This window comes from Arachis hypogaea, chromosome 4, assembly GCF_003086295.3.
Source record: "Arachis hypogaea cultivar Tifrunner chromosome 4, arahy.Tifrunner.gnm2.J5K5, whole genome shotgun sequence".
NCBI classification, from domain to species: domain Eukaryota; kingdom Viridiplantae; phylum Streptophyta; class Magnoliopsida; order Fabales; family Fabaceae; genus Arachis; species Arachis hypogaea.
In genome coordinates this window covers 28364978-28389065 of record NC_092039.1, presented here as the reverse complement: position 1 = coordinate 28389065, position 24088 = coordinate 28364978, and the positions used below count along the sequence as shown (strand labels likewise).

At 37.3% G+C, this 24088-nt stretch overlaps 1 non-coding gene across 1 annotated transcript; it reads right to left on the bottom strand.

Annotated features, from left to right (window-relative positions):
- Nucleotides 1-3541: 3541 nt before the first annotated feature.
- On the bottom strand, nucleotides 3542-3645 carry LOC112798641 (small nucleolar RNA R71). Its single transcript, XR_003200244.1, has one exon. It is a non-coding gene; the product is annotated as a small nucleolar RNA R71 (small nucleolar RNA).
- Nucleotides 3646-24088: the final 20443 nt, after the last annotated feature.

The following is a 24088-nucleotide window of genomic DNA, read 5'->3' as shown; positions in this document are numbered from 1 at the left end:
GGACCTGAGCAAAACTCTGATAGGAGGCTGACAAAGGACTGCTGATGCTGTTGGAATCTGACCTCCCTGCACTCGAAATGGATTTTTGGGAGCTACAGAACTTCAAATGGCGAGCTCTCAACGGTGTTGGAAAGTAGACATCCAGAGCTTTCCATCAATATATAATAGTTCATTCTTTATTTGGGAATTGACAATGTAAACTGGCGCTCAACGCCAGTTCCATGCTGCATTCTGGAGTCAAACGCCAGAAACACGTCACGAACCAGAGTTGAACGCCCAAAACACGTTACAACTTGGCGTTCAACTCCAAGATAAGCCTCAACTCGTGTAACATTCAAGCTCAGCCCAAACATACACCAAGTGGGCCCCGGAAGTGGATTTATGCATCAATTACTTATTTCTGTAAACCCTAGCAGCTAGTTTATTATAAATAGTACTTTTTACTAGTGTATTAGACATCTCTAGACGCCTAGTCCTTAGACCTTCATGGGGGCTGGCCATTCGGCCATGCCTGAACCTTGATCACTTATGTATTTTCAACGGTGGAGTTTCTACACACTATAGATTAAGGGTGTGGAGCTCTGCTGTACCTTAAGTTTCAATGCAATTATTATTATTTTCTATCCAATTCGATTTATTCCTGTTCTAAGATATCCGTTGCACTTCAACTTGATGAATGTGATGATCTGTGACACTCATCATCATTCTCACCTATGAACGCACGTGACTGACAACTACTTCCGTTCTACCTTAGGCTGGGCGCATATCTCTTGGATTCCTTAATCAGAATCTTCGTGGTATAAGCTAGAATTGATGGCGGCATTCATGGGAATCCGGAAAGTCTAACCTTGTCTGTGGTATTCCGAGTAGGATTCCGGGATTGAATGACTGCGACGAGCTTCAAACTCCTGAAGGCTGGGCGTTAGTGACAGATGCAAAAGAATCACGGGATTCTATTCCAACCTAATTGAGAACCGACAGATGATTAGCCGTACTGTGACAGAGCAGTTAGACCATTTTCACTGAGAGGATGGGATGTAGCCATTGACAACGGTGATGCCCTACATACAGCTTGCCATGGAAAGGATTAAGGAGGATTGGATGAAAGCAGCAGGAAAGCAGAGATTCAGAAGGAACACAGCACCTCCATGCACCTATCCGAAATTGCCACCATTGGATTTCATGAGTAACTTTATCTTTATTTTCTATTTATTTTATTAATCATATTTAAACCAATAATCTCTTAAATTAGTTAAATCTGTCTGACTGGGATTTACAAGATGACCATAGCTTGCTTCATACCAACAATCTCCGTGGGATCGACCCTTACTCACGTAAGGTATTACTTGGACGACCCAGTGCACTTGCTGGTTAGTTGTGCGGAGTTGTGACTAAGTGTAATTCACGTGTGAGAGCTACCAAGTCATTGGAGCTATTGTTGATGATCACAATTTCGTGCACCAAGTTTTTGGCGCCGTTGTCGGGGATTGTTCGAGTATGGACAACTAACGGTTCATCTTGTTGCTCAGATTAGGTAATTTTCTTTTTGTTTTGTTTTCAAAAATTTTTCAAAAAATTTTTTTCCTTTTTTTTTAAAATAAATAAAGAAAATACCAAAAAAATCATAAAATCATAAAAACCAAAAATATTGTGTTTCTTGTTTGAGTCTTGAGTCAATTTTTAAGTTTGGTGTCAATTGCATATTCACATTGTTCTTGCATTTTTTCGAAAAATTCATGCATTCATGGTGTTCTTCATGATCTTCAAGTTGTTCTTGGTAAGTCTTCTTGTTTGATCTTGATGATTTCTTGTTTTGTGTCTTTTGTTGTTTTTCATGTGCACCTTTGCATTCATATTTTCCAAGCATTAAAAACTTCTAAGTTTGGTGTCTTGCATGTTTTCTTTGCATAAAAAATTTTTCAAAAATATGTTCTTGATGTTCATCATGATCTTCAAAGTGTTCTTGGTGTTCATCTTGACATTCATAGTGTTCTTGCATGCATCATGTGTTTTGATCCAAAATTTTCATGTTTTGGGTCATATTTGTGTTTTTCTCTCTCCTCATTAAAAATTCAAAAATCAAAAAAATATCTTTTCCTTATTTCTCTCCAAATTTTCGAAATTTTGGGTTGACTTGGTCAAAAAATTTTTAAAATTATTTATTTTTTACAAGTCAAGTCAAATTTTCAAATTTAAAAATCTTATCTTTTCAAAATCTTTTTCAAAAATCAAATCTTTTTCATTTTTTTATAATTTTCGAAATTTTCAAAAATGTTTTTCAAAAATCTTTTTCTTAATTTTATCTTTCTTTTTGAAAAATATGCTAACAATTAATGTGATTGGTTCAAAAATTTGAAGTTTGTTACTTTCTTGTTAAGAAAGATTCAATCTTTAAATTCTAGAATCCTATCTTTTAGTTTCTTGTTAGTCAAGTAATTAATTTTAATTTAAAAAAAAATAAATCTATCTTATCTTATCTTTTATATCATATCTTTTTCAAAATTTTATCTTTTTCAAAAAAAAATTTGATTTTAAAATATCTTTTCTAACTTCTTATCTTCTTATCTTTTCAAATTTAATTTTAATATCTTTTTCAACTAACTATTTGACTTTTTGTTTGTTTCTTATCTTTTTCAAAACCACCTAACTACTTCTCCCTCTCTAATTTTCGAAAATATCTCATCCTTTTTCAAAATTCTTTTTTTAAATTAACTAATTGTTTTAAATTTTAATTTCAATTATATCTTATCTTAAATTTTTGAAAATCATTAACTACTTTTTCAAAATTATTTTCGAATTCTCTCTCTCTTCTCTTCTTCTATTTATTTATTCATTCACTAACACTTCTCTTCACCTCTCTTCATCTCAATTCACTACCCCTATCCTTACCCTTCTGTTTGGATTCTCCTTTCTTTATTCCCTTTATTCTTCTACTAACAATAAGGAACCTCTTTACTGTGACATAGATGATTCCTCTTTCTTTTCTTGTTTTCTTCTTCCCTATATAAGCAGGAATAAGGAAAAAGGCATTCTTGTTGAAGCTGACCCTGAACCTGAAAGGACTCTGAAGAGGAAATTAAGAGAAGCTAAATTACAACAATCCAGAGACAACCTTACTGAAATTTTCGAACAGGAAAAAGACATGGCAGCCGAACCTAACAACAATAATTCAAGGAGGATGCTTGGTGATTATACTACACCTACTTCCAAGTTTGATGGAAGAAGCATCTCAATCCCTACCATTAGGGCAAACAATTTTGAGCTGAAACCTCAACTAGTTGCTCTAATGCAACAAAACTGTAAGTTTCATGGACTTCCATCAGAAGATCCCTATCAGTTTTTAACTGAGTTCTTACAGATCTGTGAGACTGTAAAGACGAATGGAGTAGATCCTGAAGTCTACAGGCTCATGCTTTTCCTTTTTGCTGTAAGAGACAGAGCTAGAACATGGTTGGATTCACAACCTAAAGATAGCCTGGACTCCTGGGATAAGCTGGTCACGGCCTTCTTGGCTAAGTTCTTTCCTCCTCAAAAGCTAAGCAAGCTTAGAGTGGATGTTCAGACCTTCAAACAAAAAGATGGTGAATCCCTCTATGAAGCTTGGGAAAGATACAAACAGATGACCAAAAGATGTCCTTCTGACATGTTTTCAGAATGGACCATGATAGATATATTCTATTATGGTCTATCTGAGTTCTCTAAGATGTCATTGGACCATTCTGCAGGTGGATCCATTCACCTAAAGAAAACGCCTGCAGAAGCTCAAGAACTTATTGACATGGTTGCAAATAACTAGTTCATGTACACTTCTGAGAGGAATTTTGTGAATAATGGGATGCCTCAAATGAAGGGAGTTCTTGAAATTGATGCTCTGAATGCCATATTGGCTCAGAACAAAGTGTTGACTCAGAAAGTCAACATGATTTCTCAAAGTCTGAATGGATGGCAAAATGCATCCAACAGTACTAAAGAGGCGTCTTCTAAAGAAGAAGCTTATGATCCTGAGAACCCTGCAATGGCATAGGTAAATTACATAGGTGGACCTTATGGAAACACCTATAATTCATCATGGAGAAATCATCCGAATTTCTCATGGAATGATCAACAAAAGCCTCAACAAGGCTTTAATAATGGTGGAAGAAATAGGCTCAGCAATATCAAGCCTTATCCATCATCTTCTCAGCAACATACAGAGAATTATGAACAGAATACCTCTAACTTAGCAAATTTAGTCTCTGATCTGTCTAAGGCCACTTTAAGTTTAATGAATGAAACAAGGTCCTCCATTAGAAATCTGGAGGCACAAGTGGGCCAGCTGAGTAAGAAAATCACTGAAACCCCTCCTAGTACTCTCCCAAGCAATACTGAAGAAAATCCAAAAAGAGAGTGCAAGGCCATTGATATAATCAATATGGCCGAACTTAAAGATGAAGGAGAAGGACGAAAATCCTAGTGAGGAAGACCTCCTGGGACGTCTCTCAAACAAGAAGGAGTTCCCTATTGAGGACCTAAAGGAATCTGAGGCTCATATAGAGACAATAGAGATTCCATTAAATCTCTTTCTGCCATTCATGAGCTCTGAAGACTATTCTTCCTCTGAAGAGGATGAAGATGTAACTGGAGAGCAAGTTGCTCAATATCTAGGAGCCATCATGAAGCTAAATGCCAAGTTATTTGGTAATGAAAGGAAGCATGAACAGCTTCTCTCAATGCAGAGTCAAACAGAGCCCCCACAGTCAAACTCTAAGTTTGGTGTTGGGAGGCCACAACAAAACTTTAAGTTTGGTGTTGAACCCCCACATTCAAACTCTAAGTTTGGTGTTGGGAGGTCCTAACATTGACCTGATCACCTGTGAGGCTCCATGAGAGCCCACTGTCAAGCTATTGACATTAAAGAAGCACTTATTGGGAGGCAATCCAATTTTTATTTATCTAATTTTATTTTTCTTTTTATTGCTCTTTTATGTTTTATTAGGTTCATGATCATATGGAGTCATGAAAAAATATGTGTGTTTGAGTGGCTGTAAAAATGGGTTCAAAGTTGATTGGCGTTCTTTGATTGGATTGGATGGAGCATTCCTCAAGACTCAGTTTGGTGGGCAGATTTTGTCAGTAGTCGGATAGGATACTAACCATCATATCTACGTCATAGCTTTGGCAATTGTGGACATAGAGAATAGAGAGAACTGGAAATGATTTCTTGAATTACTACATCTAGACTTGGGACACTATAGAGACAATGACTGATACTTTATATCAGATATACAAAAGGTAAACATGCATCTTCAACAAATATTAATTCTATTATAAGTTAATTGTTATGATAATCAAACTACTTGTTTTGTTCTTATGCTATATAATTAGTTGATGATTATCCCTCATGGACTGCTTGTGATTGAATAATAAGAATTAGTTTTTCATTGTATATGCCTGAGAGTATGTATGCGATCTAGGACTGATATGCTTTTATGGGTATTATGCATGTGACTTAAGGGCTATTACGTGTATTATGTATGTATGTTAGAGACTATTATGAGTACCGAGTGCTAATCTTAGAGACTATTATGTGTACACATTTAAGTGAGTTCTCTATGACTACTGAGTTCTACTATGTTATGGTTTCCAGGGATTGATCGGAGCAGTTCAAAATGTGATGCATGGGATGTATCACCATTTCTATGTTTGACATTTATGGAGAAATTTCAACAAGAGTTAGAAGGACTTGCAACTAAGGATCTTTGATGAACCACTATTTCATGATAAATCTTGTACTTAAATTGAATGATTTATCAACTCTTCACTTACTTATTCATATAAATTTGCATGATTTTACAATTCCTTCCTTAGGATATGATATATGAGAAAACATGTTTCCTATGCTTTAAAATTATCAAATTTAACTATCCTTTATTACCATTCGATGCCGTGATTTGTGTGTTGAGTACTTTCAGGTTTTATAGGGCAAGAATAACTTAAAGGATGGAAAGGAAACATACAAAAATGGAAGGAAAGTACAAATTGGAGTCCTTCGAAGAAACTGGCAGTGACGCATCCGCATGGACGACGCGAACGCGTGGTTCTCTCAAAAGAGAATCGACGCGAGCGCATGGATGAGGCAAACACGTGACCTGCGAAACAAAACTGACGCGACCACATGACTGACGCGACCGTGTGGAAGAGCAACACTCTAGATGACGCGATCGCGTGACCCATGCGCGATCTGCAGAATTTGCAGAAGTCGTCCTCAATGATTTCTGGGTCTCTTTTGGCCCAGATCCAAGCCCAGAGAACACAGATTGAAGGATTATGAAGTGGGGGAATACATTTGATGAGCGGATAATTTATACGCTTTTTGGCATTGTTTTTAGGTAGTTTTTAGTATGATCTAGTTACTTTTAGGGATGTTTTCATTAGTTTTTATGCTAAATTCACATTTTTGGACTTTACTATGAGTTTGTGTGTTTTTCTGTGATTTCAGGTATTTTCTGGCTGAAATTGAGGGACCTGAGCAAAACTCTGATAGGAGGCTGACAAAGGACTGCTGATGCTATTGGAATCTGATCTCTCTGCACTCGAAATAGATTTTCTGGAGTTACAAAACTCTATATGGTGCGCTCTCAACGGCGTTGGAAAGTAGACATCCAGAGCTTTCCAGCAATATATAATAGTCCATACTTTATTCGGGAATTGACGACGTAAACTTGCGCTCAACGCCAATTCCATGCTGCATTCTGGAGTCAAACGCCAGAAACACGTCACGAACCAGAGTTGAATGCCCAAAACACGTTACAACTTGGCGTTCAACTCCAAGATAAGCCTCAGCTCGTGTAACATTCAATCTCAGCCCAAACATATACCAAGTGGGCCCCGGAAGTGGATTTATGCATCAATTACTTATTTTTGTAAACCATGGCAGCTAGTTTATTATAAATAGGACTTTTTACTAGTGCTTTAGATATCTCTAGACGCCTAGTCCTAAGACCTTCATGGGGGCTGGCCATTCGGCCATGCCTGAACCTTGATCACTTATGTATTTTTAACAGTGGAGTTTCTACACACCATAGATTAAGGGTGTGGAGCTCTGCTGTACCTCAAGTTTCAATGCAATTACTATTATTTTCTATCCAATTCGATTTATTCCTATTCTAAGATATCCGTTGCACTTCAACTTGATGAATGTGATGATCCGTGACACTCATCATCATTCTCACCTATGAACACGCGTGACTGACAACCACTTCCGTTCTACCTTAGGCCGGGCGCATATCTCTTGGATTCCTTAATCAGAATCTTCGTGGTATAAGCTAGAATTGATGGCGGCATTCATGAGAATCCGGAAAGTCAAACCTTGTCTATGGTATTTCGAGTAGGATTCCGGGATTGAATGACTGCGATGAGCTTCAAACTCCTGAAGGCTGGGCGTTAGTGACAGATGCAAAAGAATCACGGGATTCTATTCCAACCTGATTGAGAACCGACAGATGATTAGCCGTGCTGTGACAAAGCATTTGGACCATTTTTACTCAGAGGATGGGATGTAGCCATTGACAACGGTGATGCCCTACATACAGCTTGCCATGGAAAGGATTAAGGAGGATTGGATGAAAGCAGCAGGAAAGCAGAGATTCAGAAGGAACACAGCACCTCCATGCACCTATCCGAAATTGCCACCATTAGATTTCATGAGTAACTTTATCTTTATTTTCTATTTATTTTATTAATCATATTTAAACCAATAATCTCTTAAATTAGTTAAATCTGTCTGACTGGGATTTACAAGATGACCATAGCTTGCTTCATACCAACAATCTCTGTGGGATCGACCCTTACTCACGTAAGGTATTACTTGGACGACCCAGTGCACTTGCTGGTTAGTTGTGCGGAGTTGTGACTAAGTGTAATTCACGTGTGAGAGCTACCAAGTCATTGGAGCCATTGTTGATGATCACAATTTCGTGCACCAGCATCCATTAGGGGGAGATCAATAGTTACACATTTTTTACAATTTAGATGTAGTTTTTAGAGAGAGAGGTTCTCTCCTCTCTCTTAGGATTTAGGATTAGGATTTCTATTAGGATTAGGATTTATCTCATCTTCATATTAGGTTCAATATTCCTTTTACTTTGTATTTCTCTTTTACTTTCAGATACTTTAATGCTTGTATTACTTATGTTGCCTATTTGGCTTATGCACCATTCATGTTAGGATTTTCTTAAATAATATAATTTGAGGTATTTCAGACTCATGATTGCTTTCCCCTATTTATAATTTAGATAATTTACTATTGGCTTTGGTTGATTAATTGGTGACTCTTGAGTTGTCAGACTCATCGTGATTGATAATTATTATCTTTGCTGATTAACTTAGATTCCTACAACTCTAGTCTTTCCTTAGGGAGTTGACTAGGACTTGAGGAATCTAATTAATTGGTCTATTTGACTTTCCTTTATTTAGTAAGGGTTAACTAAGTGGGAGCAACGGATAATACTCATCACACCTGATAAAGATAACTAGGATAGGACTTCTAATTTTCAAACCTTGCCAAAAGTTTTATTAGTTATTAATTTATTAATTCATGCAATCTATTTCTTGTAAGACCTTGAATTTTTGAAAATTAAATAATTAGCTATTTATGAGCAGCTAATATATTATATTGAGATGTAGTTTTAAAAAAATTATTTTTAACAAAAATAATTAAATAAAATTTTATGATTATTGAAGTTTAATTTAATTATTACTTATTTTACTAGTTTAAATTATTTATTAGAAACTATTTTAATAGATAAAAATTTAAATTAATTATTATTATTATTATTATTATTATTATTATTATTATTATTATTATCATTATTATATTATTATTATTTTCTTAGTTTAATTTACATTTGGCAAAGGCCATTAAGAAAAATCAAAGAAAATTAAAGGAAGCAACGTGGCTATATATATATGTGTGTGATCATGACACATATACCTCGTTCGTTTAATAACTAATAACACTTGGAGGAATCATCATCAATCACCTTTGTTCCTTTCATTTTACCACCGAACCAAGCTTAAGGAAAATAAGAAAAAGAGAGATAGTGGGTGAGGGAGGGAAACCGCGACTTCTTTGGCTTTCCACCTTCGATTTCTTTCGATCCGTAACCCCAATAAAAAATCTAATCCGGTAAAAATGTTCGTATCCTCTTCTTCTACGTATTGGCGTCACTTTTGATCGGTGAAAGTTGACGGTAACGTAGTTCCTCTTTCGCTTGAGTTTGGCTAACTGGAGTTCTAGGAGGCACAGATAATTTCTGAAGCTTTCCTCTTCAGCAGCTCAGTCAGAAAGTTTCTCCAAAATTTTCGTTGATTTTGATTTCATACGGAGGTAGGGGTTTCATTTTGAAATTAACTATTTTAAATTATGAATGCCACGGAAGTCTAGTGAATATTTGCAAATAATTTATGATGGTTTGAAATGACTGAATGATGAGTTTGAGTTGTGTTTGTGACTAAATTTGATGAATATGTATTTGATTTCTCGATTGAAAAGAGGTTGAAAATGGTTCAGTTGGGACCCGAAAAAGGGGTGGCTAACCCCGAGTTTTAGGGGAGATAATGCCGAAATTTTGATGAAAATGAGGTTTTGTTTGAAATACTATTTTAAAATATTTGGTTTTGGAAAAATTAAACTATTTGAAATATATTTAGTTAAGAAAAGATTTATTCTATTTTAAAGTTTGATTTATTAAGAAAAATATAATGTTTTAAACCCAATCTTTTAAGGAGAGATTTTGTTTTAAGTAATGATTTGAGCTCGGTTTATTAAGAAAAGGAATCTCTGCCACAGGAGAGCAGAGAACAAGGATTTAAAGAATATATTAACTAAAAAGATCTCTGCCACAGGAGAGCAGAGAACAAGAATTAAAGGAATATATTATTTAATGAAGTATCTGCCACAGGAGAGCAGATGTGACATTGTTTGGGCCTTAGAGCCAAATGTAAAGTGGGGACGCCCACACATTGAGAACTGTTTTTCAGATGTACGCTTATTGATTTGGAAAGTCACACTGTATGCGGCCTGGCCGTACGACTTATAAGCACACTGTATGCATCTGGAAAGCCATATCTGGGACTTGTGCCCGGGTAATGTCGGGAGCGGGTAGGCAACCGACGCATGAGCTCATGGCCTGCATTAGGAATAGACATGCATCATGTTGTTTGCACATTTGTGTTTGGTTGTGTTTGCTTGTTATATTTTCTCTGTGATTGTGCTGCTTGACTTGTTTGTCTTATTGCAATTTGTTTGTATGTTGATCTGTTTCTTGTGCTATTAGTTGGTGTATTGAGGTGACTGAGAATTGGGCTTTGTTTTTAGTTCGAAAAATTAAAAAGGGTAATTAAGTATATGAAGAAAGAGTAAGAAGTATTTCCAAAGGTTTTAAAAAGAAGAAAATAGTTTTTATTAAGTAAAGTTAATTATTTGCATGTCAATCATTACTTTTACGGCATTTCCACTCCCTACTGAGAACGTGTGGTTTGTTCTCACCCCAAAATCTTCCACCCTTTCAGTGACACAGGTTTGAAGATTCAGTTAGAAGATGCAGACGACTAGTAGATTTACTTGTGATTCCTGTTATTTTTATAGAGTTCCCTCGCCCTTGTTATTTAAGATTTTATTTTATCCAGAGGGATAGGTATTGTATTTGAGTTTTACTTTGAATTTAATCATATAACCTCTATTATTATTAGTAATTATGTGATTATTGTTATTCAAAGGCCTTTTGTTATGTGATTTTAAGTACTAAAATCTATTTTCTGAAATTTTCTTAAAAACGGAAACGCGATATCGACGTAAAGGCTCAATAGTAAATTTATAATAAAGGAAATCAGGTCCGTAACGCCTTACTTTTGGTACGATCATGACGTGCTAAAAGTTAAGGTGTTACATTTCTCCTGTTTAAAACCCTTTCAAAACCCAAAATAATGTTTTCCATAACCAATAATAAATCACACTTCCCTGTAATTTCTTGAGAAGACTACCCGAGGTTTGAATACTTCGGTTATAAATCTTATTGGGTTTGTTACTTGTGACAACCAAACGTTTGTAAGAAAGGTTGATTGCTTGGTTTAGAAACTATACTTGCAACGAGAATTTATTATAACTTTTAAATTATCAATCTTCAGTTCTTCAAGATGGCGCCGTTGCCGGGGAATTGCAAACGTGTGCCTTATTATTGGTTATTGTAAATATTTTTCATTTATTTTTTTTGTTTTCCCTTCTTATTTCTGATAGATATTATGAATTCTCACCCCTCTTGCTTTGAGTTTGGTTCTACTTTTGTTGAAAGGAATGGAAGCTATAACAGGAATATGCATCAAGGTCTTAGTAATCAAAGATGGATGGAGCCAAGAGGATCTGATCACCCCTTTAGGCAACAACACCCTCCTAGATATCATGGACAGAGACCATTCTGCAATCCAAGCTGATAGATATGGTGGACCACCTTGTAGCTACCAACAAGCCCCACCCTATGCTCAGAGACCATCCTCTCAACATAACTTCGAACCACCACACTCATAAGCTTCTTTTCACCATTTGCCACCATATGATCCTTATCCACCCTAACGCCAATCCAATTACTCCCAAGAACCACCACTTCCCTATGCACCATGTCCATACCCATCAAGCCAGGAATCACAGGTTTGCTTCGAAGAATCAGTAGACCAATTTCATGCAACCCTTCATCAACTGGAGCAAGCAATAAATCAATTATCTTTCAAACGTTCGAATACTCAACAAATTCCCATGGCTTCATGTGGAGAATCTAATAAAGAATGCAGCACGAAGAAGATACTAGAAACTCTAGTGGACAGTATAGAGCATAACTTCGTACTAGAACAAGTAGAGGAAGCTGTCATTATAGAAGAAGAAGAGTTGGTTGAAGATTTAGGAGATGCCGAACCTCCGCAGGAATCCAGAGTTGTGGAGAATTCCGTCGAAGACGTTACAATTGATGCTAAGGAGGATAGTGCACAACCCCCAAAGCAGGCATCTTATGAGGAATTGGACGGAATAACCCAAGACGCAAGTTTCCTTGATAATGATAATCACAAGTCAAGTTCTCTTAGTGATGAACTTGCATCCGCAAGTAAATTCTTTGAGACAGAAGAATCTTCCTCAAGTGAATACAAAGATGATGCAGAGGTTGATTTTTCCCAACCTCCTAATTATGACTCAAGTGATGAGGAAGATATCGAAAACTTTGATCAAGACATGGTTGAAACGGAAGAAGTTTGCAAAGAAGTACAGGAATTCACAAAAGACCACAAGGGAGTAGAGCTTGCAGAACCACTGGAAACACCTATCCCAAGGCCATTACCACCCAACACAAACTTCAAGTGGGTAAAATCCTTGACTTTCATCTTTACTTTTCCACTTGAATATGGTTTACTTGAAACATATGGCCAGCTTAGAGCTCTTTACGGTTTTAAGAGTAAAAGGGAAATGACTCGCACTCAGAGCTGGTATGCAAGATTCAATGAGGTTTCACACTTCAATTTGAAGTGCAAGAATTGGTGTCAAGCTCAATTGAAAGGATCTCGGAAGCTGTTTGGTCACTGCAGTGAGAATTCAGATTACTTACCACCCGGCTGGAAAAATGCAGATCAAGACAAAGACGGGTGTAAAAGTAAAGTTTGGGATCCTGGAATCTATTCTGACATTCAACACCCCGGGAGCCTTGAAGCCTGTTTGAACTCACCTAACGGCTTTAGGTACCTTGTTTGGGACCCCGGAGGATGCTGGCATTCCAAACACTGGTGGAGATTTCTGGATGAATTCAAGCACAAGCCACCATAATAGGAAGCTCACCAAACGTCCAACTTAAGGACTTTAACTAAAAGTGCTAGGTTGGAGACAACCCACCATGGTATGATCGTTCCCTCTTTAGTTTTAATTTTATTCTGTTTTATTTGTTTTTAAATTTTTATTGAACCTGGAATCATGCATAGCATTCATATTAAGCATTGCATTCTGCATACTGCATTAAAAATAAAAAAATAAAAAATAAAAAAGAAGAAGAAAAGGGCACGCGATGCGTCCGCGTCCCCTGTGCCTTCGGAAGAAAAGAGACTTTACAGAGAGTCACGCGAGAGCGTGGCTGGAGGCGTGCCTCTGGCACAATGTGACCCACGCGACCGCATGGATGACGCAATCACGTCATTAGTGAAATGGCCTCCCCACGCGTCCGCGTCAACCACGCGAACGTGTGGCCCTACAATTCGACGTAAAAAGGGTGTATGGCTGAAAGTTGAGCTGAAATTGGGCTGGACTCGTGCTAAAAGCACAAGCCCTACCACGCGAACGCGTGTCCCATGCGTCCGCGTCGTTTTTCAAAATAGGCCATCCACGCGATCACGTCACCCACGCGACCGCGTCACCCTAAATTTTGGCAATATACATATTAAACAGAGAGTTGTGCGTGCGCGAGGCTGCACTCGCGCCAATAGCACATATCAGGTCACGCGATCGCGTACCCCACGCGTCCACGTCACATGAGCCCAGTGCAGTCCACGCATTCGCGTGACGCATGCATCCGCGTCCACTGTGCCGCACAGCCTATCCATCCCAGCGCCAACTGTCTCATCTTTTCTTAATCTTTTTCTTTCCCCTTTTCTTAATTCTTTCTTCTTCCGTCTTTACTTTCTTCTATTATCTCCACTCTTCATCTTATTCATTCTTTTTCTTATTCTCTCTTTACTCTCTTCTTTCTCTTCGTCTCCCTTTCTTTTCTATATTTTCTATTCTACATTGGTCTTGCAATCTTTTTACTCATCTGTTGCATATCTCCTGCATTATTTTAGGTGCTTCTTAACTTGTTTGCTATTTAGTTGACATGCCATGTGCTTTTATTATTTTCTCACTTACATGTTGTAGCTACCATGTAATTGAGACCCTCATTATTTGACATTAACCCACCCAGACTTTATTTATTTTCTTATCTTTATTTCTGGGTTACTTTTTCTTCTTTTTCCTCTTCTTTCAGGCTAGCCACCAAGAGGGAAAAAGACGAGTTTCAAACTGGAACAGTGAACAAGTCTACTACACAATCTTTGGAGAAAAGCATCAGTTAGAGCAATCCATCTACCTGCACATCTCAGCATGCACCGAGGATGGTACAATCTTTAAATATGGGGAGGTCGATACCGATCTCCATGGGTTAGCTATTTTCTTCTTTTCAACACCATTGTTTCATTTTCTTTGTTAGTTCATTGTTGCATTTGCATGTTGCATTACATGTTTGTTTGATTTTATGCATTTAGCTACTGCTTGGTTAAAGTAATGAGTTTCTTTTTAAGACCCTATTTTTGAAAAAATTTACTAATTTAAATTAAAAAAATTAAAATTTTCTATGTGTTAAATTTGTTTGAAGTTGTATTTGGAACATGATTTTTGAGCCAAAGAACACACAACCTGTGAGATTTGAGCTTAATTGTATGGTTACATTATTTAACCATAATATTTTATTCTTGTGTATTTTCTTCTCTATGATTGTAATCTTTACTTTGTTTCAGTCTATATGTCCATTGTTTAGTATATTTACATGCTTGCATATGATTGAGGCCATTATTTGTATTTTTGCTCACTTATCCCAAATAAACCTACCTTTTATGCCATCTTTGTTAGTCCCCTTGAGCCTTTTTAACCCCCTTATATTTTATAACCACATTACTAGCCTTAAGCAGAAAAAAACAAAATAAAAATCCCAAGTTGAATCTTTGGTTAGCTTAAGATAGATATTGTGTATAATTTAAGTGTGGAGAATTTTATGGGAACATGGAATAATAAAAAAAGGGAATTAAATTGAATAATTTATTTCAAGGTTTGGGAAGCATGCTCATGTGAAATCAAAATAATTAAATCACCATGTGCATTAATAATAAAAAAAGAAAAAAAATTATTAAGTAATTAAATAAGAGGATACAAAAAAAATATTACCCCAAATGCAAAATAAAAAGAATCAATGCACATGGGACAAAATTCAAAAATAAGTTTGATACATGAGCATGTAAAGCAAAAGTGAAAAAATTTGGGTAGCTAGGTAAAGCATTTTAATTTGTATAAAGTATGTATATGTTAGGTGAAATCTTAGACTAATCAAGGATTCACTTTGTTAGCTCACTTAGCCTTATATATATATATATATATATATATATATATATATATATATCCTTACCTTTACCTCAGTCCCATTATAACCCTGAAAAGACCTCATGATGTTTCTATGTATACATTAAATATTTGTTGATTGGTTAGATGAAGAACAAAGTTTAGAAAGCATGATTAGAGAAGAATAGAGTGATTACCCTATACACTAGAGAGACTAGAGTGATATACACTACCAGTGAGGGTTCAGTGCTTGATTCTATGTTCCCTGCTTTCATGAGCTATCTTCTTACAAGTTTACTTGCTTTTTATTGTACGATTTGAATTAGTGTAATTTGATTCATATTTGTCTTGAAGAACTTGTTTACTTTTAACCAAGTAGGTAGAAACATTTTGCATGTAGTTGCATTCACATAGATAGGTTACATTGCATACTCTCTATCATTCCTCTTCACTTCTTTATAGCTTCTCTTGAGTTTAGCATGAGGACATGCTATTTTTTAAGTGTGGGGAGGTTGATGAACCACTATTTCGTGATAAATCTTGTACTTAAATTGAATGATTTATCAACTCTTCACCTACTTGTTCATATGAATTTGCATGATTTTACAATTCCTTCCTTAGGATATGATATATGAGAAACATGTTTCCTATGCTTTAAAATTATCAAATTTAACTATCCTTTATTACCATTCAATGCCGTGATTTGTGTGTTGAGTACTTTCAGGTTTTATAGGGCAAGAATAACTTAAAGGATGGAAAAGAAACATACAAAATAGAAGGAAAGCACAAATTGGAGTCCTTGGAAGAAACTGGCAGTGACGCGTCCGCATGGACGACACAAACGCATGGTTCGCTCAAAAGAGAATCGACGCGAGCGCATGGATGAGGCGAACGCGTGACCTGCAAAACACAATACGCGGGCGCATGACTGACGCAACCGCGTGGAAGAGCAACACTCCAGATGACGCAACCGCGTGACCCACGCGGATGCCTGACATGCGCAATCTGCAGAATTTGCATAAGTCGTCCTCAGCGATTTCTGGGCCCCTTTTGGCCTAGATCCAAGCCCAGAGAACACAGATTGAAGGATTATGACGTGGGAGAATGCATCCATTGGGGGGAGATCAATATTTAAACATTTTTTACAATTTAGATGTAGTTTTTAGAGAGAGAGGTTCTCTCCTCTCTCTTAGGATTTAGGATTAGGATTTCTATTAGGATTAGGATTTATCTCATCTTCATATCAGGTTCAATATTCCTTTTACTTTGTATTTCTCTTTTACTTTCAGATACTTAAATGCTTGTATTAATTATGTTGCCTATTTGGCTTATGCACCATTTATGTTAGGATTTTCTTAAATAATATAATTTGAGGTATTTCAGACTCATGATTGCTTTCCCCTATTTATAATTTAGATAATTTACTATTGGCTTTGGTTGATTAATTGGTGACTCTTGAGTTGTCAGACTCATCGTGATTGATAATTATTATCTTTGCTGATTAACTTAGATTCCTATAACTCTAGTCTTTCCTTAGGGAGTTGACTAGGATTTTAGGTATTAAATTAATTTGTCCAATCTTCTATGGGAATGTGCAAGGACAACAACATATCAAGAGTTTACGGATGGAATGGACAAGATAAAGAGACTGAATGAGGATGTATGGACATATTTAGATAAATGGTCAGAAAACATGAACTAGGAGTTCATTCAGCCATAAACCAAAGCTGGACAATGCAAAGATCAAAGATGCAAGAGCAAAACCTATAATAACATTGTTGGAGGAAGTTAGAATGTTTGCAATGCGAACTATAGCCAAGAACATGGTGAAACTAAACAATCATGTTGGGGTTTTCACACCGGTTATAAAGAGTAGAAAAGAGAAAATCAGAAAAGAATCAAAGAGTTGGAAGCCAATTTGGACAAGGGATAATGGATATAAAAAATTTAAGGTTCATAGACAACCAACTAACCATGTGGTAGACTTAGAAAAAAGACTATGTACTAGTGCACGAAAATTACAATCACACTATGTAATTCCGCACAACTAACCAGCAAGTGCACTGGGTCGTCCAAGTAATACCTTACGTGAGTAAGGGTCAATCCCACGGAGATTGCCGGCTTGAAGCAAGCTATGGTTATCTTATTATTCTTAGTCAGGATATCAATAGGGTTCTTAATTTTAATTATGAAAAGTGAAAGAGCATGAAAGGAATATTTGCTACGCAGTAATGGAGAATGGGTTGGAGTTTTGGAGATGCTCTGTCCTTCGAATTTCTTCTTTCCTACTGTCTTCTTCTTCGCGCACGCAGGTCTCCTTCCATGGCAAGCTGTATGTTGGTGGATCACCATTGTCAATGACTACCAGCCGTCCTCTCAGTGAAAAGGGTCCATGTACATGGCTAATCATCTATTGGATCTCACTAATGTTGGAATAGGATCCAGTGATCCTTTTGCGTCTATCACTACACCCAACGTTCGTGAGTTTGAAACCCATTACAGACAACCCCTCCAAGATCCTACTCAGAATACCACACACAAAGTTTAGACTTTCTAGATCTCAGGAATGCTGCCCATTGGTTCTAGCTTATACCACGAAGACTCTGGACTCACGGGTTGAACACTCTGTTGTCAGGAGAGGCAGTCAAATATGCAAGCCAGAAATCCAAGAGATAAACATTCAATCTAAGGTAGAACGGAAGTGGTTGTCAGGCATGCATTCATAGGTTGAGAATGGTGATGATTATCACGGATCATCACATTCATCATGTTGAAGTGCGAATGAATATCTTATAATAGAAACAAGCGAGATTGAATAGAAAACAGAAATACTTGCATTAATTCATCGAGACGCTGCAGAGCTCCTCACCCCCAACCATGGGGTTTAGAGACTCATGCCGTCAAATGTACGAGTTCGGATGTAAAAAAATGTCATGAGGTACAAAATAAATCTCTAAAAATAGTTTTTATACTCAACTAGTAACCTAGGTTTACAAAAAATGAGTAAACTAAGATAGATAGTGCAAAACTCCACTCCTGGGGCCCACTTAGTGTGTGCTGGGGCTGAACATTGAAGTTTTCACGTGCATAGGCTATTCTTGGAGTTAAACGCCAGTTTGTAACCTGTTTTTGGCGTTTAACTCTGGTTTGTAACTTGTTTCTGGCGTTTGACGCCATAATAGGGCAGAAAGCTGGCGTTAAACGCCAGTTTGTGTCGTCTAAACTTAAGCAGAGTATGGACTATTATATATTGATGGAAAGCCCTGGATGTCTACTTTCCAACCCAATTGAGAGCGCGCCATTTGGATTGCTGTAGCTCCAAAAATTTCATTTCGAGTGCAGGGAGGTCAGAATCCAACAGCATCAGCAGTCCTTCTTCAGCCTTTGAATCAGATTTTTGCTCAGGTCCCTCAATTTTCGCCAGAAAATACCTGAAATCACAGAAAAACACACAAACTCATAGTAAAGTCCATAAATGTGAATTTCACTTAAAAACTAATAAAAATATACTAAAAACTAACTAAATCATACTAAAAACTATATAAAAACAATGCCAAAAAGCGTATAAATTATCTGCTCATCACAACACCAAACTTAAATTGTTGCTTGTTCCCAAGCAACTGAAAATCAAATAGGATAAAAAGAAGAGAATATACAATGAATCTCACAATATCAATGAAACTTAGTCCCAATTAGATGAGCGGGGCTAGTAGCTTTTTGCTTCTGAACAGTTTTGGCATCTCACTTTATCCTTTGAAATTCAAAATGATTGGCATCTATAGGAACTCAGAATTTTAGATAGTGTTATTGATTATCCTAGTTAAGTATGTTGATTCTTGAACACAGCTACTTTATGAGTCTTGGTCGTGGTCCTAAGCACTTTGTTTTCCAGTATTACCACCGGATACATAAATGCCACAGACACATAACTGGGTGAACCTTTTCAGATTGTGACTCAGCTTTGCTAAAGTCCCCAGTTAGAGGTGTCCAGAGCTCTTAAGCACACTCTTTTTGCTTTAGATCACGACTTTAACCACTCAGTCTCAAGTTTTTCACTTGGACCTGCATGCCACAAGCACATGGTTAGGGACAGCTTGGTTTAGCCGCTTAGGCCTGGATTTTATTTTCTTGGGTCCTCCTATCCATTAATGCTCAAAGTCTTGGATCCTTTTTACCCTTGCCTTTTGGTTTAAAGGGCTATTGGCTCTTTCTGCTTGCTTTTTCTTTTTCTTTCTTTTTTTTTCGCTACTTTTTTCTTTTTTTATTAATTTTTTTCACTGCTTTTTCTTGTTTCAAGAATCAATTTCATGATTTTTCAGATTATCAATAACATTTTTCTTTGTTCATCATTCTTTCAAGAGCCAACAATTTTAACATTCATAAATTTCACTATAAAAAATATGCACTGTTCAAGCATTTATTCAGAAAACAAAGATTATTGCCACCACATTAAAATAATTAAACTAATTTCAAGATAAAATTTGAAATCCAAGTACTTCTTATTCTTTTGTAATTAAGCACATTTTTCATTTAAGAGATGTGAAGGATTCATGGAATTATTCATATCTTTAAGACATAGACACTAAACACTAATGATCATGTAGTGAAGACACAAAATATAGCCAAACATAAAGCTCAAAACCGAAAATAGAAAAATAAATAGAGAAGGAAATTAAGGAATGAATCCACCTTAGTGAGGGTGGCGTCTTCCTCTTGAAGAACCAATGGTGCTTTTGAGCTCCTCTATGTCTCTTCCTTGCCTTTGTTGCTCCATCCCTAGTGATTTTGGTGCTCCTATCCTTAGTTGCTCCCAATAGTTGTGTGGAGGAAAATGTATCCCTTGAGGCATCTCAGGGATTTCTTGATGAGGGAATTCCTCATGCTCTTGTTGAGGTCTATGAGTGGGCTCTCTTGTTTGCTCCATCCTTTTCTTAGTGATGGGCTTGTCCTCTTTAATGGGGATGTCTTTCTCTATGACAATTCCAGCTAAATTGCATAGGGATCACCTTTTTTTTGGCCACAACTTCATAGAAGTGGTCTTGATGGACCTTTGAGATGAATCTTTCCATCTCCCATGACTCGGAGGTGGAAGCTTTTGCCTTCCCTTTCCTCTTTCTAGAGGTTTCTCCGGCCTTAGGTGCCATAAATGGTTATGAAAAAGTAAAAATCAATGCTTTTACCACACCAAACTTAAAAGGTTTGCTCGTCTCCGAGCAAAAGAAGAAAGAAAGAAGGGAAAGAACAAGAGAATGGAGGAGATGGAGGGAAAGAGAATGAGTTGAGATTGGTGGGGACAATGTAGGGTCCACAGGTCCTGAGGGGTCAAGGACTTCTCATCCCTACTCCATTTAGGCGTGCAAAAATGCCCTTAATGTGCAATCCTGGCGTTTAACGCCAGACTGCTGCTTATTTTTTGCGTTAAACGCCAGCTTTTATTCCTTTCCTGGCGTTAAACGCCAGGCTGCAACCTGTTTCTGGCGTTTAACACCAGATTGTAGCCTGTTTCTGGCGTTTAACGCCCAGAATGGTGCCAGACTGGGCGTTAAACGCCCATTCTGCTATCCTTACTGGCTTTTAAACGCCAGTAAGTTTCTCCTCCATGGTGTACTATTTTTAATGCTGTTTTTTATTTTTCTTTGATTTTCGCAGTTGTTTTTGTGACTTCACATGATCATCAACCTAAAGAAAACATAAAATAACAATGGAAAATGAAATGAGAAAGTGATTAACATAGATAAATAAGATTGGGTTGACTCCCAATAAACGCTTTTTTACTGTCTTTAGCTGGACTTTTACTGAGCTTTAATCTAGTCTCAGTTTTGAGCATTCTTGCTCGACATTGATTTCAAGATAATGCTTAACTCTCTGTTCATTAACAATGAACTTTTTGTCAGAGTCAATATCCTGAAACTCTACATATCCATATGGTGACACACTTGTAATCACATATGGACCTCTCCACCGGGATTTTAGTTTTCCAGGGAATAGCCTGAGCCTAGAGTTAAACAGCAGAACCTTTTGTCCTGACTCAAAGACTCTGGATGACAGATTCTTATCATGCCATCTTTTTGCTTTCTCCTTGTAAATTTTGGCATTCTCAAAAGTATTGAGTCTGAATTCCTCTAGCTCATTCAGCTGGAGCAATCTTTTTTCTCCATCTAATTTGGCATCAAGGTTTAGGAATCTGGTTGCCCAGTAAGCTTTATGCTCCAGTTCCACGGGCAGGTGACAGGCCTTCCCATACACAAGCTGGTATGGAGAGGTTCCTATAGGAGTCTTGAATGCTGTTCTGTATGCCCATAGAGCATCATCCAAGCTCTTTGCCCAATCTTTTCTACGGGCAATTACAGTCCATTCCAGGATTTTTTTAATTCTCTATTAGAGACTTCAGCTTGCCCATTGGTCTGTGGATGATATAGAGTTGCCACCTTGTGGCTAATTCCATATCGGACCATGGCAGTATAAAGCTGTTTATTGTAGAAATGAGTGCCTCCATCACTGATTAGTGCTCTAGGGACACCAAATCTGCTAAAGATATATTTCTGGAGGAACTTCAGTACTGTCTTAGTATCATTAGTGGGTGTTGCAATTGCCTCCACCCATTTAGATACATAGTCTACTGCCACCAAGATGTAAGTGTTTGAGTATGATGGTGGGAAAGGACCCATAAAGTCAATACCCCATACATCAAACAACTCATTCTCTAGGATCCCTTGTTATGGCATGGCGTAACTATGAGGCATATTACCAGCTTGCTGGCAACTGTCACAGTTACGTACAAACTCTCGGGAGTCCCTATAGATTGTAGGCCAGTAGAAGCCACATTGGAGGACTTTGGTGGCTGTTCGCTCACCTCCGAAATGTCCTCCATATTGTGATCCATAGCAATGTTATAGGATCTTCTGTGCCTCTTTTCTAGGCACGCACCTACGGATTAGTCCGTCTGCGCATCTCTTGAAGAGATGTGGTTCATCCCACAAGTAGTACTTTGCATCAGAAAGCAGTTTTTTCTTTTGCTGCCTGCTGAACTCCTTGGGAATGAACCTTGTAGCTTTATAGTTTGCGATGTCTGCAAACTATGGCACCTCCTGAATGGCAAAGAGTTGCTCATCTGGAAAGGTTTCAGAGATCTCAGTGAGGGGTAGAGACATCCCTTCTACTGGTTCTATCCGGGACAAGTGATCTGCTACTTAATTCTCTGTCCCTTTTCTGTCTCTTATTTCTATATCAAACTCTTGCAGAAGCAACACCCATCTTATGAGCCTGGGTTTTGAATCCTGCTTTGTAAGTAGATATTTAAGAGCAACATGGTCAGTGTACACAATCACTTTTGATCCTACCAAATAGGATCTGAACTTGTCAATGGCATAAACCACTGCAAGAAATTCCTTTTCTGTGGTTGTGTAATTTTTCTGCGCGTCATTTAGAACATGGCTAGCGTAGTAAATGACGTGAAGAAGCTTGTCATGCCTCTGTCCCAATACTGCACCAATAGCACGGTCACTGGCATCACACATTAATTCAAATGGTAATGTCCAGTCTGGTGCAGAAATGACAGGTGTTGTGACCAGCTTAGCCTTCAGAGTCTCAAAGGCCTGCAAACACTCTGTGTCAAAGACAAATGATGTATCAGCAGCAAGCAGGTTACTCAGAGATTTTGTAATTTTTGAAAAATCCTTTATAAACCTCCTGTAGAATCCTGCATGTCTCAATAAACTTTTGATTGCCTTAACATTGGTGAGCAGTGGTAATTTTTTGATTACCTCCTGATGAGTTTGGAAAACTCTCATTTAATTTTGATGATGAACAAACATTATTGAAATATTTAAATACAAAATTATCAATTTGATCTTAATTCATAATTGCTTAATTAATAATTTTGTTGTGCAGATTTTGAGTTGGGTCGAAAATAAAATTCTGGTTTAAGCCCAATTGTGTCAAATAATAAGCCTTGCTACATGCTTCTCATGCTATGAAGCTGGAATTATCAATTGGGCCAGAATGAATGTTATTGATGCAAGCCCAAATGAATGCTTCCTTATGAACTCAATGCATGATCCAAGAAAGCAAATGTTACTAAGTGGGCCAGATTAAATTTTGTAGCTATCAAGCCCAATATTATTTGTTGGTGAATGTTTCCAAACTTGGTCCGAAACCAAGATGAAAAAAGAAAACAAAAATGCTTCCAACAGAACTCCTTTGCTCATCATGATGGATTTCAAAATTTATTAAGAGAAGTTAATACATGGGAACTATGAAAGAGAGATTGTGTCATTGATTTGATTGAAAGCATCAATGCTGCACGCTAAACCACTAGGGAAGTAAAAGCACATTTTCACTTGAATTGATTAAATCATTTAATTACTTTCCTTCTAAGTTTATTCTCTCTCATCTCTTTTTCTTCTTCTCTTCGGTCATTACACAGGAAACAATGGTGTCCATGAAAGCAAAATGGAGCTACCGAAGTAGAGGAAGAACACTCTACAAGACCATCACAATGATGGCACGAAAAAGAAAAGTATGTAGTGGATGAGATTTTCACCAAATATGGTTAGATTTGGTGAGGTAATCTCGAGCTCTTCATGCTCAGAAAAGGAAGATAAAGATTCGGCCAGCAAGGTGAGATTCTTGAGGCATGGCTTGTCTTTGATTCTGCTCAACCACCACAGGAAGTAGCTAGAGTGGCGAAGTGATGGTTGAGGCAGAGATTGAAGCAGATGAAGTCATCATCATCATGAAGCATCAAGGGCCAGAAATCCATCTTGGAGAGCAAGCCAAGGATGGAGAGCTTGGATTGATGAAGAGTGATGATCAAGAAAATATTTGAGGTAATTGCATTTTGGGTTTTGCATGGTTATCTCTTCTCTCTCTATGTGGACGAACCGGTTCTGTTTCTTGAAGGAGGAAGAAGTTGGTTTGGGTGTTGGCTTCAAGTGT